General features: G+C 38.3%; 2 long non-coding RNA genes and 1 pseudogene across 2 annotated transcripts; all 3 read right to left on the bottom strand.

Moving 5' to 3' along the window:
- Positions 1-621: 621 nt before the first annotated feature.
- LOC125245469 lies at positions 622-3,914 on the bottom strand. The gene is made up of 7 exons (XR_007179542.1): positions 3,719-3,914; positions 3,435-3,494; positions 2,870-2,923; positions 1,959-2,027; positions 1,758-1,808; positions 1,591-1,653; positions 622-1,401 (listed from the first exon to the last, which is right to left on the bottom strand). It is a non-coding gene; the product is annotated as an uncharacterized LOC125245469 (long non-coding RNA).
- Positions 3,915-4,222: 308 nt separating this feature from the next.
- Positions 4,223-21,085, bottom strand: LOC125245625 (annotated as a pseudogene).
- LOC125245467 lies at positions 14,193-14,846 on the bottom strand. Its single transcript, XR_007179540.1, has 3 exons — positions 14,773-14,846; positions 14,573-14,623; positions 14,193-14,218 (listed from the first exon to the last, which is right to left on the bottom strand). It is a non-coding gene; the product is annotated as an uncharacterized LOC125245467 (long non-coding RNA).
- Positions 21,086-21,742: the final 657 nt, after the last annotated feature.

Raw genomic sequence — 21,742 nt, 5'->3', positions numbered from 1 at the left:
TTGTTGTGTGTGTATGTGTGTGAGTGAATGATTGTGTGGGCGTCACCCATTATGGTCTGATTGTGATCTGTTGCCAGCCGTATCTTGTTAGTGCGTGTCTACATGTCGTCTTTGTCAGTTCGTCGCAGGTTCTCGGATCTCTGGACTGTCGTTGTGTGCCTTGCTTTCTGGGCTGGATTATCCTTGGTCTCTGATACCCGTTGCAGCCTTATGCCACCCAGCTCGTCACCACTCTGCACACCACCGTCTCTGCATGTCTCAGTCTCTGCATGTCTCAGTCTCTGCATCGTCTGTCCATTTGGAGTGAAGTTATAGTACAGCGTATTCTGTCAATAAATATTGTTATACCTGCACTTGGATCCTCTGTGTTCATTTCCTGACACTCAATCGTTCTCTTTCTATGAAACTTGTAAACCGCATTCACCGGTTCTAACTCTATTGCGGTTGACTAGAGCACTGCAATTATTTCTCATTTAAACTAAAATCAAATGGATTTCCCCACACATGATTTCATGTCTAATATCCTCTGCACGGCAATTATTCTTTCCGCGCGCGCAGCTTAGAGGGAACATTGCTTCAGAGTACATACAGCACCAAAATCAGACACAAGCACTGATAACTGCTGATGAAAAACACTAAGACAGAGAGCCATATCAAACTACTGAATAACAGAATACAATATTCCATAGACTTTTATTGAATTTTGCATTGTGTGTGCAAAAAAAAAAATAAAAAAAAAATAAAAATGCTGCAACATTTCTCAGTTTCACAATAATTATAATAATGACATAATATCCATGCACATAGTTAGTCTGATTTTAAATGCTAAACGGAAAACATTTAAATCAATTCAAACCAGCAATCAAATTGGAAACAAATATAAAACTAGTACATAAAACAAACATATGAATGCCATGTATCAATGTCTGACTGTCACAAAACCCTCTGCAGGACATAAAGTGAACAACAAGCTCTTCTGCTCAGTTCAAAGAGTCATTACATTATTTTGAGGTAAAGATCCTTGACCACAGCTGCTGTTTATAAACTTATTTCCCAAAGTACATTCCAATGATCTTTAGTAAAATATTGTGTACACTATCAGTGGGTCTACATTCAAAAGAAATATAATATTTTTATGTTGATATTTTTTAAGTATAATATTTTTAAGTTGCTGTAAAACGTTAAAGACGGTAAATGGTGAAGCATCTGAAATCATAACAGTTATATACAAACTGATTAAAAGGTTTTTTGTTTTGTTTTTTTGTTCTCAAATTGCCAAATCTACATCATAGAAATGTTTCGGATCACTTAAAAGCTTTGAAAGGATTTGAGGCAGTAGGTGTGGTTTGAGTTACACAGTCCCTCCCTGTTTTTCTGGCTCATCCTCCACATCATCATAGTCTGTTATTAGAAAACAAGAGCAAATTAATTTATCAATATATGCTTTTTAAAAAGTATTATGAACACATCAATATTGGAAGTCAAGTTAAATGAGCTATCATGATCACAGAAATTGATGTTATCGGCATAAAGCGATTATAAAAACTAAACGAAAATTCAGTGTAAGGTAAAAAGGTGTCAGTAACATACCAATCACGTCACTCATATACTCCCTGACATTCTTCACATCCGCATAATCCTCCTGAACACCATCTAATATAAATGTTTCTATTATTAATTACTTGAGTTTATGTGACACTATAATTTGAAGACAAACAAAAAATGTGTAATTTGAGAGAGTAATGTGAAACCCACACCTGCTTTATCATTGGAGAATTGTAGTGCAATTATGACATCATCATAGTTTTCTGGCAAATCAAAATAGACAAAAGTACTGTAAAATTGAATGCAACCATTAAATGTACAAAATTTGGGATTTTGAAACAGTGCATATGTATAATTAAAATGCATATACATCTATATTGTTAAACCTGTAGAAATGATTATAAGAAATAAACCTGTATCACGAGGTCTCAGTCCAACAGTGATTACATCATCATAATTTTCAGGTGTGACTTGCTGCTCTTCTAAATGAGTTAATAGGCATGTTTGAGTTGAGCAAATTCTGCGCAGAACCGATCACCGGTAATCACCGCGAGATGCATGCCGGTTAGAAATGTGTCCGAGGGTGGGCCGCCTTGCTCTGATGTCATGCCGACGTGTGTCAAAAGCCTCTCGCGAGGGCGAGGCGGACGTGTCGGATTCTGCAGTCGAGCGCAGTTCCTCTCCACCGACTGCGCTGACCAAAAGCACGATGGGAAACGACTTGCTGACGACACAGCTTAAAACTTATTGGTTTAAACAACCGTGATGTATTGATCTCTTTTAAAATGTTTGATTTTAAAACTCTAATACCATTATTTTATGTGTATAAATTATGTGTGAATATTCCTAAAGTCTCTGACACTGCGATCTCTCTATGGGTTATGTGATTGTTGTCAGATTTATAAAAATATAGGCCTATAAAAACATGTCTATAATTAAAGTAAAAATGAGTGATACACACATCTTTTGAATGGAAATAAATAAGTACTTTGGGTGTATTGTTCATTATGTTTATTTTCATATGAAAGCAACAGAACTTAGATTACATACAGTTTATGAGCAAAAAAGCGCGAGTGTGAATCCCGCGATATCCGCCTTTGATCTCGTAGGTGTCTGATCCACTACGAGAACAGAGAACTGTCCGACTTGCCTGCACTTTTTTCACTCCTCCCCTCACTGCAGCCGCCTACTCTCGGCTGAACTTCAGGCGAGGATAGGTGCATCTCAAACAAGCCTAGTAAAGAGGAAATAAACAGAAACTGATTTTACTATTCTAAGGCCTAATAGTTCATTTAATTTAGTGAAATCAGTTAAAGTCACTGACCTTTTGGCCCTTCAGTGGTGATGACATCATTACAGTAGTCAGGAGCGGCTCCTACTGCAGAATTTGTAGATGAAAGAAAAAAGTGTGGCGACCAGGGCGGGCGAGAGCCGTGAGGGAACGGCGCGAGGCCGGTGGCGCGAGAGTTAACGAGCTACACCTGGGAGGCGCACCGGCCTTGAGTCTCTCACGGAGGAGCTCCGGGAGCATAAAAGGAGGAGCGACGACCGTGGAGGACGAGAGAGGACCAGGCCTGGACTTTATGTTATGTTTTATTATGTTTGTGTGGCCGGCAGACGTCCGCGAGGGTCTGTCGGCATTACTTTCGTTTTGTTCTTTGCTTATTTTGAATTAAACTTTTGTTGAACGTTCGCCGGTTCCCGCCTCCTTCTTCCCACATCTACTGACCTCGTTACAAAAAGATTCAATAAATTAATGTTTTGAGCTTTATATAACTTAAACTCAGTAAATAAAAACATTAACTTAGCAGGTTAATTAAACATCCATTCATTTCTGTATGTAGCAGATAAGATTTAAGTTATATTGGTTTATATTTGAGTCGTCTAACCTGAAAGAAGCTCATCAGCATCTTCATACCCAGAATGCTGTTCTTCAGGAAAGACACTTCCTGTTATAGAGAAGTAGATCCATCCGACATGTTAACAATTGTAAATCAGCCAAAAGCCCCACGTCCTTTGAATAACAACACTAACCCTGTATCATTTCAGATAACACACAAAAGTCCCACAAATGGATCTATGTGATTTTATTTATTTATTATTTATTTTAATCTAATCTAAAATAAAGTGATTACCTTATTGATCTCCACAAATCACTATGATACTTACTCACCCCCAATGAAGAGACTCTGTCTATGAGTGGGTCTGTGATGAAGCTCCTCATAAACGGCCTCAGTCGTGCTCCTGTGTCTCCTCTTGGAGAGAGCTGTGAGTGTAGAGAGACAAACCTGCTGTCAGTTCACAACACATGACTGATCACACACTGAATAAGACACAATATGACAGTCTCTGGATCTCTCCTACCTCTCCTCATCATTCTGTTCTGCTGAATCAGTATAAGCAGTGGCACTAAGAGCAGTAAGAGCACAACTCCCAGTACAATCACAAGCACAGAGAGAGACGGAGGAGTTTGTGAACGAGAGACTGATGTTGAGCTCACTGTCTGAGAAACTGCAGGAGAAGATGATGTTGAGCTCACTTTTTGAGAAACTGGAGAAGATGATGTTGTTGTGGCAGGAGTAAAGGACACTGACAAATCTGGCAAAACAGACAATTAAAAAATAACGCAAATACACAAATATTATTAGCACTAAAATGTTGTAAAAATAACTGTGGCTCAGTGTTTTCTGTGACCTGCACAGGTGAGTCCAGCGTGCTCTTTGTTGGAGCAGTCAGTGTGGTTCTTCAGGGAGAGAGGACAGTCTCACAGGTGAATCTCATTCCCTCTGCACTTGACTCTGTTCAGCCACACAACACCTTCACCAGCACCAAAGACTGAATTCCCATCAGCCCTCAGTGCTGCTCCACAACCCAGCTGTCTGCAGACCACCTGAGCATCGCTGATGTCCCACAGATCATCACAGACTGAGCCCCACACAGCGTTATGATACACCTCCAGCCTCCCAGAGCACCGGCCCTCCCCTCCACTCAGTCTGAGAGGAAGATGATCTAAATCACAGACAAGTAGAAATTATTATTGGCCAACAGAGTTCTGTCAGAACAGCGACACCTACAGGTATGTGTGTGGTGTGATATTAGATCCTGTTGGTGTACCTAGAACAAAATCACATACATACACACATCCCATATTGCTGATTTTTTGTTCTTCTACATCAAATGAACTTACTGTTCACCACAGTAGGAGTCATACACTGTCTCTGATGTGGAGATGTGGAGCAAAACAAATGAGGGGACTCATGAGTCTCCTGTTCTGTAATCACAATATAATATACACAATTCATATAAAGGATTACTGCTGTTTTTAGTGATGGAAATTGCATCAGTCTTACATGAGCAGGTGATTTTGGCCACTTCAACTCTGTCACAGTCATTGTGTCCCCAGGGTAAAGATGGACACTGCCACAGATTTGAATCATGTGGTCGACATTTCATTTCATCCAGCCAGTTAGGAGCTGATTCAACTCTTGGTGTAGAAGCAGACAAAACACCAGATCTTCCACAGTTCAGCTGACAGATCAGACTTACTGTGTCTCTGTCCATCTTATGGTAACAAACATTACCCCAGGATCCATTGTAGAAAACCTCCACATTCCCTTCACAGCCATCGGTTAACCTGATCTCTTTAAACTCTGTACAGAAAGTGTGCATTTTAAAAATGTAGGCATTATGGGCATATAAATGTGTTGAAGTTTCTAAAAAATTTAAGTTTAATTTAAAAGCACTCTATATATAGCAGCATGTTTACCTGAGCACACAACTCCTACATCCGCCCTGTGTCGACAGTCAGAAGAGCAGCTCCACAGGGACGTCTCATTCCCCTCACACTCCACCTCATCCAGCCATATGGGTCCAGAACCAGGACCAAACCAGGCTGGTACCTGCTGGTTACTGAGGGCCACTCCACACTGCAGCTGTCTGCACACCACATGGGCATCTTTAATATCCCAGGAGTCATCACACACTGTCCCCCATGAGCCGCTGTGAAAAACCTCCAGCCTCCCTGCACAGTCTCCCCCAGAACCCACCAGCCTGATGGACCCGCGACCTGATATTCAGAGAAAGAGAAACACATTATTGATCACTAACAACTGAAGAATCTGCCCAGATGTTGTTCTTCTCACCAAGGCAGGTGATTGACAGCTGTTGTGTGGAGCTGCAGTTGAGAGTTTGTGGAGAGCTGCAGTTCCCCAGATGAGCTTCACTCCCAGAGCACTGGAAGCCCGTCACACACTCATGACTGTGTTCAGGACTGGATGAAGAGGAGCCGGAGAAGTTCAGCACAGAGCCACAGCCCAGCTGTCTGCAGACCACAGAGGATTCAGTGAGACTCCAGGAGTCCAGCAGAACTCTCCTCCAGACCTGATGGATGGAAACTTCCACCTCCCCCTCACACTGTCTCTCTCCAGACAACCACACCAGACCATCATGAACAGCCAGAGAGGAATCTGGAAAGAAGATCTCATGTTTTGCTAAAATAAGAATTACTTTAGAACATGAAACAGTTTAAATATTACATAAAGTTTTTAATTAGCATAATGCTCTCATTGTCAGATAAGTTTACCAGAGCAGATGACTCCAACATCTCGTCTATGAGAACATTCAGCTCGGCTCCATGAAGAGATGGAACATTCTGAGAGTTTTGTTTCATTGTTTCAATGAATTTGTTTCATCCCACAATCCAGCTCTCTACACACAACCTCTGCATCCTGTTGGTCAAAGGCAGCAGCACACACTGAAACCCACGACTGATTATCAAGTATCTCCACTCTCCCAGAGCAAAGATGAGAGCCAGCAGCAAGTCTTGAAGGTTTATGACCTGTTTATATTACATGAATCACAGCACATGGTAGACAAAAACACAAATAATACGTAATGCAGATGTAATGCAGACAAAACATGTAATAAAACAGGTATGTTAGTACACAAACCCCCGGTTTCACAGACAAGGCTTAAACTAGTCCTATAGACTAAAATGCATGTTTGAACTGTTTTAACTGAAAGCAACTTGCACTGACATACCTTAACATATGTCATATTCATGCTTTGCGTAAACATAAATCCATTGGCAACAAGTAGAAAAAACAAGAGTTAAGTTTAGCATTATTTACCTGAACAGATGACACCGGCATTTGAATTGGGAGCACAGACGTGTATGCTCCATCCTGATGCCCCACAATTCTTTAGTGTAGACTCTGTCCCAATACATAACACGTTACTCATCCAGATTGGTTCTGATCCTTGTCCAAACTGAGCATTAACCAGAGTATCTACAGGTTCTCCACAGTCCAGCTCTCTACACACCACTGCAGCATCAGTCATATCCCAAAAATCACCACACACTTTTCCCCACTGACCTCTATGAAGAACCTCCACTCTACCAGCACAGCGACTGGGACCACCAACCAACCTCACATGCTTTTTATCTAAGTGACAGAAGAATAAAGAGAGAGACTAGGCATAAAAGGTAAAATAATAAAAAGAATAGCAATCTCATATTTTATTTCTTACCAGCACAGAACAGCCCCTGGTATTTATCATGTGAACAGCTCTTTTTGTGTAAGGATGTTGGACAGAGGTGAATCTGAGACTCATTTCCTCTGCACTGAAACTCTGTCCACATCCGAGTGTCTCCTTTGCCAAAAGCATCTTCTCCCAGCACCTGTACAGGAGCCCCACAGTCCAGCTCTCTACACACAACCTCTGCATCCTGCTGGTCAAAGGCAGCAGCACACACTGAAACCCACGTCTGATTATCAAGAATCTCCAACCTCCCAGTGCAGCTGGAGTTTCCAATAAGCCTGACACCTGAAGTTGCAAGAGATAAATGTTTTTTTTATTGTTTAATGTTTATCTAAATGTATACATGTCATTCATTTTTACCACATACCATGTATTAATGTGAAAAGGAATCGATGGAAAATGATTAAATGCTTTATGAAAGGTTAATTTAAATGGATTGTTGAGTCAAAAATTAAAACTCTGTCATCATTTACTCATCCATCCATTCTTCCCCCAAACTGCTTGTCCTATGTATGGTTGTAGAGGTTGTATGTATTGTTGCATCTCAAGGTGAATGTAGGAAAATACCCATGATGAATGGCCAGTCCATCGCAGGACTAACACAAACGGACATGTACATTCACATGCTTACTAATACCTACAGACAATTTACAGTCTCCAGTTCTATCATGCATGTCAATCCAAATTCATATGACTTTCTTTTCTGTCATACAACACAAAAGGCTAATTTTTAACCCTCAGGGGTCTGAGGTTTTTTGGGGCCCTGGAGAAGGTTTGACATGCCCTGACATTTTTGCTTTTTGCAGTTGTTCATAAACATATTAATGGAAAAAGTTTCATTACACTGTATTCAGCACAAACTAGGCTACAATAATATGTGAGGAACATGTAAGTACATGTTTGTATTTTTGAAGGAATAACATTTATGCATGGTTATTGAAAAAACAAAAAACTTAAGTCACTGAAATAAAGCCAAAAAATATATATTAAATTTGTGTTCACAGGATTTCTGGTTATTGGAGGTTGTAGGCTAGAGTTTTTGCTTCAAAATGAGGTAAAATTATGCTGCCTGCTTGTTCATATAAAACAATAGAGAGATTTAAATTTAATAAAACATCTTTGGTCAAGAAACACAGTATGCGTGGAGGCGTGAATCATCATGAATAATGGGTGATTCTCACCTGAGAAGACAAAAGAATCGCATAAAGAGCTCTAATGACCTGCATAAATAATGAGCTCTTTTAGTCAGGTAAGCTGTGAAAAAAATCATGTCTCAGCTCATCATGGTGTAAATCAAACATACAGAAAAAACTGCAATACTGTGAAATATTATTACAATTTAAAATAATGGTATTCTATTATATTCTTTAAAATGTAATGCATTTATGTGATGCAAAGTGTCTGAACAGTTATGTTACCTCTATGGCATTTCATATAGGCTTTTAGCTTAAAAGCATGCGCATTTGGAGAAATATCGATGGATTCTCATGTTTGTCAATTTTCTATACAGAGGAGTAATATTTATTCAATATTTATTGTCTTCACTATGAACACTGGATACTGTTTTCAATTCATACTTGCAGCCGGAGGGCGCTCTGTACACCTTTAGTCCACAAATCCATATAAAGAAGAAGAAGAACCAGGAACTAACTGCATGTCTTCTAGAGCTTGCTAACCATGGCTTAAACATCCAGATAAACACTTTTCAAGACAATAAATACACTATTGAGACGATGAATGCATGCATTGCCTCTGAATTTGCCTCTGAATAGCGCTAACTCAGTGGGCGTGGCCGCATTAGCGGATAATGAGCTGAATCACCGGCATCTGACATGGCTCTCTTTTCATACAGATTACATAAACACAGAATTTTTGTTTTCGATTTGACGATTTAAAACCTGACATTTCAACGTTTTTTTTAGACAGAAGTCTCATTTTTTTGTGATTAGTATTCACTAAGTTACAGTTAATTTTCTGAGAACTATCAGATTGGACTTCGTTCAGAGGGAGACGAGAGATCACGCATCATGTTAGTTTTCTTTATTTTGCAAAAAGCACAATATTTTGTTTTTACTCTGAGTGTACACAAATAAAAGAAGATATTCCACAGATTAAAATGGTGTATAGCTCTTAATTGTATGTGCAACATTGACAGAGTATTTTGAGTCTCTTTCACAATGGTTAGAAAAAAAATGTATATGTTAAATTGACAGCCCTAGTGAAAACATCAGAATGTGGCAAAAACTATGCACATGTCTACCCTGTCATGGAAGGCATGATGACAGGGTGGACATTTTTGGCAAAATTTAGCATTTAATGAACACATGGTGTACCTTCAGTTAGCAAAGCGATTCATTGTTGAAGCTGACAGTGTACTGTTTAAAATATATATAAGTTCTTATATTAATTAATATTTCACTATCACATGGTGGACATGCTAAGCTTGACAACATCCAACTACAAACACAATATGATGAAAATAAGGAAATATAAGTATAGATACTCAGTGTATTGCAGCAGAAGTTTTAACCTCCATTGAAGAAAGACCAAATAGGGGAGGGGATGTCACTGACTACATCAGTTGGTTTCTTAAAGGGGCGTTTACCCCAAAATGACAGGGTGGAAAGCAATTTCAAGGACACATGCAAAATGCTGAATATTATTATGAAAATAGAATATAAATGATGAAAATGACTTGTTTTATCAAATAACTTGTTTAGCACAATAAGAACATTCAAAACGTTTTTGAATTTGATGTCATTTATTCACTTTTTATACTCACCGAAGTTATCTGAGCAGTGTCTTGGACATGCAATAATCACATACATCCAATCAAAGAAAATGGTATAAAATGAGAAAAACACATTTCAAGAGACTTATCAATGTACTTGTATGTGTGTAAATGTTTGGCCATTTATAATAAAACCTTAGAATTTTATTATTTTGCATTATATTCATGATGACTGAGCGATTCTGATGAGGACACCAAAGGCACTTTATAGTGATATTGACCCAAATGCTTGCAAGAGCATAATGCAAAAATTAGCCCTAATTACAGAGGGGTGGAAAACATCACAAAATTAATTTAGTGAAACCTTCCTTTCATGTGTGTCAAATAATTGCTTTGACAAATGTGAAACAAAAATGGTGTCAGGTGGCCCACAAAAACCATAACTCTCATTCAGTGAAGATACAGTAAGCATGTTGTTCACCTTGTGACCAGCAGAGAGAGCCAGTCCTACTGTATATATCTGCCAAAGCACCCTGTACTGCATCTTCATATTTACAGTGTGGACGAGAGCTTTCTAAGTGATTTTTCTTAAAATGGCAAGTAAAATATGTCCTTCCTTCCTGACTTTCAGGGCACAGAAAAAAAAAAATAATAAAATAAATAAATAAATAAAATTAAATATTACAAGGCCACATTACAAGACTTAATTCATCTGAAAATATGTGGCAGTAATGGACAATTTTCACTTGAAGGGTTAGTTCAATCAAAAATGAAATTTCTGTCATTAATTACTCACCCTCATGTCATTCCAAACCAATAAGACTTTTGTTCATCTTCGGAACACAAATGGAGATCTTTTGGATGAAATCTGAGAGCTTTTTGTCCCTCCATGGACGGCTATGCAACTGACACTTTGACACTTCAAAAAATTCATAAAGAGACTGTAAAACTAATCTATATGAATTGAGTGGTTTGGTTCAAATTTTCTGAAGCGACTCAATCGCTTTATATGGTGAACAGATTTAAAGGCACATTATGTACATTTTCGCCGCTAGAGGTCACCTATTCTAAAGGCCTAGCTTGATGACGCGAGATTGCGAGAATCATGGGAGATGCTGTCTTTACCTCACAGCCGGTGGAGAAGAATTGGGACGGGACTCGGGCAGAAATCATGTTCATGTATGAGATTATTAATGTCACCGAGTGCTGTGGGAGCAGAAATGACGCCGCTGGAGCGATGGCTAATGAGAGACGAGTGCGACACATGGCTCGTGAGCAGTGGAGCTTTTATTATGCTGCAGTCGCTGCTTCCACTTCTTCCAGTCAAGCGTATGTGGGGTAACGCAGTACTGTTTATCATATTAGATACATTTGAGTGTGTTGAAAATTATGTTATAAAAGTTACTCTGTGCGTTCGCTCTGCGGCTGCTAAGAGACACTTGTTGCACACTGCAGTAGGCTCGATATTAGAATATCATATTAATAAATGATGGATGGCTTGCATTGTTAATTGGCATGCAATTAATTTTAAAACATATTGTATGATGGAGAGAATGCTGTATTTACTGTTACTAAAACTGAAGCTGCATCTGATTATGCTATGCTAGTCACTTGACAAAACAGTGTCGTCTCTGAGGCATGATAAAAACATGGTACTCACACACACAAACACACAAACACACACACACACACACACACACACACACACACACACACACACACACACACACACACACACACACACACACACAAAAGCGTTCACAATGCCGTTATTCAGATTTGCTTTAATGGGCTATACAGTAGCCTGCAAACCTTTGTTTTAGAAATTTATATTACTGCAGTTTTTCTGTATCCACTTGATGGCAGTGAAAGATTGTAAAATATGACTGAAATTACAAAACTGAAACGTTCTGGATGAGTCTGAACTGCCATTAGGGACTACCATGGTTATTTTGTCTGTCTATATGCCTAGGCTATATAAACTCTAACATTGCAGGTGGTTTGAACAGCTTGAAACTGAAATTATAGCAAAGCATCAAGCATCAAAACTGCTTTAACAAACCTATGACAGTAATGACTTAAAAATAAATAAGAAGTTCTCAAACCTGTAAGATACTGTATATTCATATCTGGAGCACTTTCCTTCAGAGACAATATTTGTGCTGAAATAGTGCAAAAAAGGCAATCATAACAATAATATTCACAAACAAACTCTAAAATCTTAGGCTAGGCAAGTATTTACCTCAATACCTCTTACCTCTTGTTTAATCTGTAGGGTAAAAAAAGAGCAAAACACACTTATGATTGGATTTCTTGATTGATGAGTTATAATATCAGTGTGGTCACAGTCATATATTGAGGTCATTTTGCCTCATCAACTCTTAAAACATTTTGTGTTTAGACAGAATATATATATATATATATATATATATATATATATATATATATATATATATATATATATACAGTACAGTCCAAAAGTTTGGAACCACTAAGATTTTTAATGTTTTTAAAAGAAGTTTCGTTTGCTCACCAAGGCTACATTTATTTAATTAAAAATACAGTAAAAAACAGTAATACTGTGAAATATTATTACAATTTAAAATAACTGTGTACTATTTAAATATATTTCACAAAGTAATTTATTCCTGTGATGCAAGGCTGAATTTTCAGCATTGTTACTCCAGTCTTCAGTGTCACATGATCCTTCAGAAATCATTCTAATATGCTGATTTGCTGCTCAATAAACATTTATGATTATTTTCAATGTTGAAAACAGTTGTGTACTTTTTTTTCAGGATTCCTTGATGAATAGAAAGTTCAAAAGAACAGCATTTATCTGAAATAAAAAGCTTCTGTAGCATTATACACTACCGTTCAAAAGTTTGGGGTCAGTAAGAATTTTTATTTTTATTTTTTTGAAAAGAAATTAAAGAAATGAATACTTTTATTAAGCAAGGATGCATTAAATCAATCAAAAGTGTCAGTAAAGACATTTATAATGTTACAAAAGATTAGATTTCAGATAAACACTGTTCTTTTGAACTTTCTATTCATCAAATAATCCTGAAAAAAAATATTGTACACAAATATTTTGTAGAATTGTACACATTAAATGTTTCTTGAGCAGCAGATCAGCATATTAGAATGATTTCTGAAGGATCATGTGACACTGAAGACTGGAGTAATGATGCTGAAAATTCAGCTTTGCCATCACAGGAATAAATTACGAATATATTTTCTTGTAATGAACATACATGTGATAAATCGTACAAATATTTTTATTTCGTAAAACAGCTCCTGCTTTCTGTTGTCTGCTGCAGCACCACACATTTCCTACACAGTTGCTCTGTCAGAGGCCAAACTGATTGTCAGACAGTTCTTCGTCTCCCTCTGCTCCGCACTTTAGTACAAACTTTTCATCAACTCTCTTAGCAATTCTGAAGAAAACAGAGTGAATGTGGGAAACACTTCAGAGTACATACAGCACCAAAGTCAGACACAAGCACTGATAACTGCTGACGAAAAACACAAAGACAGAGAGGCACATCAAACTACTCCTGAATAACATAATATTTCTTAGACTTTTATTGAATTTTGCATTTTGTGTGCAAAAAAAGTTTGAAAAAAATGTTGCAACATTCCCCAGTTTCACAATAATGATAATAATAATGACATAATATCCATGTGTACCTGTTGTATCTTACTGTTTGGCTGTTACCATGGCCAGGTCTCTCTTGTAAAAGAGATTTTAAATCTCAATGAGACTTCCTGGTTAAATAAAGGTAAAATAAAAAAATAAATCCATGCACATAGTCAGTCAGATTTTAAATGCTAAACAGAAAACATTCAAATCAATTCAAAACACAATCAAATTGGACACAAATATAAAACAAAAATATGAATGCCATGTATCAATGTCTGAATGTCAAAACCCTCTGCAGGACATAAAATGTACAACAAGCTCTTCTGTTCAGTTCAAAGTGTCACATTATTTTGAGGTAAAGATCCTTGACCACAGCTGCTGTTTATAAACTTATTTCCCAAAGTACATTCCAATGATCTTTAGCAAAATATTGTGTACACTATCAGTGGGTCTACATTCAAAAGAAATATAATGTTTGTAAGTTGTTGTAAAATGTTAAAGACTGGGGCAGTGGAAGTTAAATGGTGAAGCATCTGAAATCATAACAATTATATACAAACTGATTAACTGTTAGGGAAAAAAAGTTTATGTTTGTTTGTTTGTTTGTTTGTTTGTTTTCTCTCAAATTGCCAAATCTACATTATAGAAATGTTTCAGATAATTTAAAAGCTTTGAAAGGATTTGAGGCAGTGGGTGTGGTTTGAGTTATACAGTCCCTCCCTGTTTTTCTGGCTCCTCCCCCACATCATCATAGTCTGTTTTTAGAAAACAAGAGAAAATTAATTTATTAATATATACTTTGCCAATATTGATGTGTTTATAATACTTTTTAGTTAAGTTAAATGAGCTAATAAGGTCACAGAAATTGATATTATAACACGATTATAAAAACTAAACGTAAATTCAGTGTAAGGTAAAAAGGTGTCATAACGTACCAAACACATCACTCATATACTCCCTGACATTCTTCACATCATCATAATCCTCCTTAACGCCATCTAATAAAAATGTTTCTATTATTAATTACTTTGTTTATCTGACAATATAATTTGAAGACAAACAAACAAACAAAAAACGTGTAATTTGAGAGAGTAATGTGAAACCCACACCTGCTTTATCATTGGAGAATTGTCGTACAATGATGACATCATCATAGTTTTCTGGCAAATCAAAATAGACAAAATAATGAAAAATGTAATGCATCCATTAAATGTACAAGATTTGGGATTTTGAAACAGTGCATATGTATAATTAAAATGCATATAAATCTATATTGTTAAACCTGTAGAAATGATTATAAAAAATAAACCTGTATCACGAGGTCTCAGTCCAACAGTGATTACATCATCATAATTTTCAGGTGTGACTTGCTGCTCTTCTGAATGAGTTAATAGTTAAGAGCAAATAAACAAAAACTGCTTTTACTATTCAGAGGCCCAAAAGGTCATTTAATTTAGTGAAATCAGTTAAATTCACTGACCTTTTGGCCCTTCAGCAGTGATGATATCATTATTGTAGTCAGGAGTGGCTCCTACTGCAGAATTTGCTTTAAAAAGTGTAGATGAAAGAAAAAAAGGATTAAGTAAATTTTGGCTTTTAGATTTATATCATTTAAACTCAGTTAATACAAAAATTCACTTAGCAGGTTAATTAAACATCCATTCATTTCTGTATGTAGCAGATAAGATTTGAGTTATATTGCTTTATATTTCAGTCCTCTAACCTGAAAGAAGCTCATCAGCATCTGCATACCCAGAATGCTGTTCTTCAGAAAGGACAATCCCTGTTATGGAGGAGTAGATCCATCAGACACATGTTCACAATCATAAATCAGCCAAAATCCCCACTTCCTTTGAAACACAACACTAACGCTGCATCATTTCAGGTAACACACAAAAGTCGCACAAAAGGATCAATGTGATTGAATCTACTCACATCTATGAATAAAGTGATTACCTTATTGATTTCCACAAATCAGACACTCTAACACTTACTCACCCCTCTGAGTGAAGAGATGGTGTCTGTTAGTGGGTCTGTGATGAAGCTCCTCATAAACAGCCTCAGTCGTGCTCCTGTGTCTCCTCTTAGAGAGAGCTGTGAGTGTAGAGAGACAAACCTGCTGTCAGTTCACAACACATGACTGATCACACACTGAATAAGACACAATATGACAGTCTCTGGATCTCTCCTACCTCTCCTCATCACTCTGTTCTGCTGAATCAGTATAAGCAGTGGCACTAAGAGCAGTAAGAGCACAACTCCCAGTACAATCACAAGCACAGAGAGAGACGGAGGAGTTTGTGAACGAGAGACTGATGTTGAGCTCACTGTCTGAGAAACTGGAGGAGAAGATGATGTTGTTGTGGTAGGAATAGTGGACACTGACAAATCTGGAAAAACAGACACAAACACATTCAATATCGTGCAAATACACAAATATTATTTATTATACAATTATCTAAAATTGATTTTATGTGACCTGCACAGGTGAGTCCAGCGTGATCTTTGTTGGAGCAGTCAGTGTGGTTCTTCAGGGAGAGAGGACAGTCCCACAGGTGAATCTCATTCCCTCTGCACTTGACTCTGTTCAGCCACACAACACCTTCACCAGCACCAAAGACTGAATTCCCATCAGCCCTCAGTGCTGCTCCACAACCCAGCTGCCTGCAGACCACCTGAGCATCGCTGATGTCCCACAGATCATCACAGACTGAGCCCCACACAGCGTTATGATACACCTCCAGCCTCCCAGAGCACTGACCCTCCCCTCCACTCAGTCTGAGAGGAACATGTTCTAAAAGAAACACATCAAACATAAGGAGAGACATTGTCCAGTAGAGCACTCAGAAGAGAACAGACATACTTCCTGGAGGTATGCGTGTAGATAAGTGCATACCTTGAGATAAAATTGTGTTGGTGCCCCATGTAAGAACACTATTACCTTACATTGCATACAGCTCTCGTGATTTTTATGTTGTTTTCCATCACATTAACTTACCTGAACACTGTCTTTGATGTGAAGATGTGGAGCATGTAAAGTAGCTTCGATGACTCTCCTGCTCTATAATTATGTTAATTCAATAAATTGTATTTATATATATTTATTTTTCCTCTATTACTGTCATAGAAATTTGTCTGCATCAGTCTTACCGGAGCAGGCGATTTTGGCCACTTCATCTTTATCACAGTCATTCTGTCCCCAGGGTGAAGATGGACACTGCCACAAATTTGAATCATGTAGTCGACATTTCACTTTATCTAGCCAGTTTGGAGCTGAATGCAGTCGTGGTGTAGAATCAGACAAAACACCAGATCTTCCACAGTTCAGCTCTTGACAGATCAGACTCACTGCGTCTCTGTTCATCTGGTTCCAGCACACATTACCCCAGGATCCATTGTAGAAAACCTCCACATTCCCTTCACAGCCCTCAGTTAACCTGATCTCTTTAAACTCTAGATGGAAAAATCCCAAAATTGGACATTATGGAGATGTAAATCTGTTGTTGAAATTTCTAAAAATCTATTAATTTTAAGCTTAATGAAACAAACACAAATATGTACTATTTACCTGAGCACACGACTCCTACATCCTCCTTGTGTTGACAGTCATGTTTTCCCCAGCCTGGAGAAGAGCAGCTCCACAGGGACATCTCATTCCCCTCACACTCCACCTCATCCAGCCATATGGGTCCAGAACCAGGACCAAACCAGGCTGGTACCTGCTGGTTACTGAGGGCCACTCCACACTGCAGCTGTCTGCACACCACATGGGCATCTTCAATATCCCAGGAGTCATCACACACTGTCCCCCATGAGCCGCTGTGAAAAACCTCCAGCCTCCCTGCACAGTCTCCCCCAGAACCCACCAGCCTGATGGACCCGTGACCTGATATTCAGAGAAAGAGAAACACATTAGTGATCACTAACAACTGAAGAATCTGCCCAAATGTTGCTCTTCTCACCAAGGCAGGTGATTGACAGCTGTTGTGTGGAGCTGCAGTTGAGAGTTTGTGGAGAGCTGCAGTTCCCCAGATGAGCTTCACTCCCAGAGCACTGGAAGCCCGTCACACACTCATGACTGTGTTCAGGACTGGATGAAGAGGAGCCGGAGAAGTTCAGCACAGAGCCACAGCCCAGCTGTCTGCAGACCACAGAGGATTCAGTGAGACTCCAGGAGTCCAGCAGAACTCTCCTCCAGACCTGATGGATGGAAACTTCTACCTCCCCCTCACACTGTCTTTCTCCAGACAACCGCACCAGACCATCATGAACAGCCAGAGAGGAATCTGGAAAGAAGATCTCAAGTTTTACTAAAATGTTGCAATTTTGAGAATATGATTTACATTAATAATGCATTTTACATAACAGTAAATTAATTCAAAAATAAATGACAAGGGCATTAATCTTTCAGTCTGAAATCAACATGTGAAACAGTAAAGGAAGAGAACTGAAATATTGTATTTACACTTTTTAATCTTTCAGCAGCACAATATCAGTGAATCTTCCTATAATATGAACTCACTAGAGCAGATGACTCCAACATCTCGTCTATGAGAACATTCAGCTCGACTCCATGAAGAGATGGAACATTCTGAGAGTTTTGCTTCATTCCCGTCACAATCAAACACATCAGCCCAGATTTCACCACTTCCCTCTCCAAACCAGTCTGATCCCACAACAGACACAGCAATCCCACAATTCAGCTGTCTACAGAGGACACTGGCAGCTCTCATATCCCAGCATGCATCACACACTGTGCCCCATTTACTGAAGTACTGATGCTCAACTCGACCAGAACAAGAGTCTGAACCTTTCATCAGTTTGGCCTCTGTGTAACCTGAATAAAGAAAAGAGAATAATCTATTAAAATATTGTATATTGCAACTGACAGAGAAGATACTTTATCAAATAGAAATGAAGAGACACTGAATATTGATAATTTACAAGAACAGATCAGTCCCACACTATTGTCACTGGAGCAGTTGTGTTGGTGTGATGGTGATAGTGAACAAAATGAAATCTGAGATTCATTTCCTCTGCACTGAATCTCTTGTGTCCACATCTGAGCGTCTCCTTTTCCAAAAGCATCTTCTCCCAGCACCTGTACAGGAGCCCCACAGTCCAGCTCTCTACACACAACCTCTGCATCCTTCTGGTCAAAGGCAGCAGCACACACTGAAACCCACGACTGATCATCAAGTATCTCTAACCTCCCAGAGCAGAGGTGAGATCCATTAATGAGTCTGGAAGCTTTATGACCTGTTCATATTATAGAAATGACAGTGCACAGTAAACAAAAACAAATGCTTGACAGTTAAATACAATAACCATTCAAACATTTACAGTTTTCCAAACAAAATATTCTTTATGTCACAACAAATTCATAGGCAATCAGTTAAATTATTCACCTGAACAGATGACACCGGCATCATAATTGTGAATACAGTCATGTATTCTCCATCCTGATGACCCACAGTTCTTCAGTGTAGTCTCTGATCCAATACATAAAACACCACTCATCCAGATTGGTCCTAATCCTGGTCCAAAATGAGCATCACCCAGAGCATCTACAGGTTCTCCACAGTCCAGCTCTCTACACACCACTGCAGCATCAGCCAAATCCCAGGATTTATGACACACTGTTCCCCACTGACCTCTATGAAGAACCTCCACTCTACCAGCACAGCGACTGTGACCACCAACCAACCTCACATTATTTTTATCTAAGTGACAGAAAAATACAGACAGAGACTATGGGTGCAGCTCCATGCATATCAGTATATTGTGTACACAAATTCGAGCACCGGTAAAGCACATTGGCTCTTCCCCACTGGTATTTATTAACAACACACAGGATCAATATCTTTCTAACCTTTTTTAAGCTGTTTAAAGTATGTTATGAAATATACTTTGATTTTTTATATATATATATATCTCTGCAACATTTTAGCTAAATTTTAATTATAAATATTAACTAGACTGTTCACTACCTATCTACTGATGTTTATGCTGACATTTCATTAAATAACAATTTTCTATCACATCATGATGATATTGTGTTAATATTGTGTTGGTTTGTGCGATTTGTTTTGCACTTCAGAATTTCCATTAAGGGAACATAGTTTTTGGACTGCATTGTGGGATTTTTATGGAGCAAACATTCCAGTGCACTCAAAGGATTTTGTAATTGAGACAGCTCTTAAAGGGATAGTTCACCCAAAAATGAAAATTCTGTCATCATTTACTCACCCTCTTCTGGTTGTTCCAAACCTGTATACATTTCTTTGTTCTGTTGAACACAACGGAAGATATTTTGAAGAATGTGGGAAACTGAACAGTTCTGGGGCACCATTTACTTCCATTTTTTTTTTTCCTACTATGGAAGTCAATGGTGCCCCAAAGTGGCCTGGTTACAAACTGTTTACAAAATATCTTCCTTTGTGTCCAGCAGAACAAATAAATTTATACAGGTTTGGAACAACTTTAGGGTGAATAAATGATGACGGAATTTTAATTTTTGGGTGAACTATCCCTTTAAAATGGCTGGCTCCCATGTCAGTGTTCTGACTACTGAACTAGGGAGCTGACTGAGACACACCCTATGAGTAAAAGGTATGATATTACTTTCATATTATTTTAACTCACAAGCACAGAACAGCCCCTGGTATTTATCATGTGAACAGCCATTTTTGTATAAGGATGTTGGACAGAGGTGAATCTGAGACTCATTTCCTCTGCATTGAATCTCTTGTGTCCACATCTGAGCATCTCCTTTTCCAAAAGCATCTTCTCCCAGCACCTGTACAGGAGCCCCACAGTCCAGCTCTCTACACACAACCTCTGCATCCTGCTGGTCAAAGGCAGCAGCACACACTGAAACCCACGACTGATTATCAAGAACTTCAATTCTCCCAGAGCAACTGGAGTTTCCAATAAGCCTGACACCTGAAGTAGCAAGAGATAAGAAACATTTCAATTCTGTTTGTTATCTAAATGTGTAATTCTTGTCATTACTGGTCTACTACAAAGCATCACTTATTAATGTGAAACGAGTAAAATAATCAAATTATTGTCAATCCAAACTCATCTGACTTCCTTTCATGTAACATAAAATGTTAATTTTACAGAATATCCTGGTGCTCTTTTCAAAATAATGAAAGTAAAATAAGAAAAAAAGAATTGTGTTCCACAGAACAAAGTCATAGTGGTACCAAAGTAAATGATGACTGAATTTTCATTTTTTGGTGAACTATCCCTTTGAAGCAGTTGGTTATCAGTGATATAAAATAGGTCAGGGTTTGGAGCAGTTTACCTGAGCAGATGACTCCGGCATCTTTTGTATGATCACACTTATAAACACCCCAATGTACTGATCCACAGTTCTTCAGTGTAGATTCTGATCCAGTACATAACTTGCGAATTGTCCAAATTGGTTCTGATCCTGGTCCAAAGTGAGCATCATGCAGAGCATCTACAGGTTCTCCACAGTCCAGCTCTCTACACACCACTGCAGCATCAGCCATATCAAAGTCAACACCACACACTGTTCCCCACTGACCTCTATGATGAACCTCCACTCTACCAGCACAGCGACTGTGACCTCCAACCAACCTCACTCTCATGATGTCTATAAAATGAATAAAAAGGGAGTAAAGACATATGGACAAAGGGAAAGAATGAAGAAAAATATATATCAGAAACTATGGTAAAATTAACTAAAATTTAGTGTAGATTTTGGAAACATTCAATTTGCATTCAGTTTATTAAAAAAAGTGCTCAAACCTGCACACACCAAGCCAACATCATTTTCATTTGAACAGTTGTTTTTATGAGATGGTGATGTTGGACAGAGGTGAATCTGAGACTCATTTCCTCTGCACTGAATCTCTTGTGTCCACATCTGAGCGTCTCCTTTTCCAAAAGCATCTTCTCCCAGCACCTGTACAGGAGCCCCACAGTCCAGCTCTCTACACACAACCTCTGCATCCCGCTGGTCAAAGGCAGCAGCACACACTGAAACCCACGACTGATCATCAAGTATCTCTAACCTCCCAGAGCAGCGAGAACCTCCAACAAACCTGACTTCTGAAAGAACAAAATTTAAAGTTATAGAACTTAAATTATCAATCATATGAGAAATCATATTTTCCTTTATCTTGTGAAATAAAAGATATTTATGATAACATATCCTATATGTCAGCAAATGTTTTTCCAAGTCCAAAAAGGCCTTAAAAATAAGATACAAAAATGGCTCATATAGAAAACAGTGTATAGTTATT

Source organism: Megalobrama amblycephala, linkage group LG14 (assembly GCF_018812025.1).
Source record: "Megalobrama amblycephala isolate DHTTF-2021 linkage group LG14, ASM1881202v1, whole genome shotgun sequence".
Taxonomy (NCBI): domain Eukaryota; kingdom Metazoa; phylum Chordata; class Actinopteri; order Cypriniformes; family Xenocyprididae; genus Megalobrama; species Megalobrama amblycephala.
Note: the sequence above shows the minus strand (reverse complement) of the source record. Positions and strands in the feature narration are given on the sequence as shown.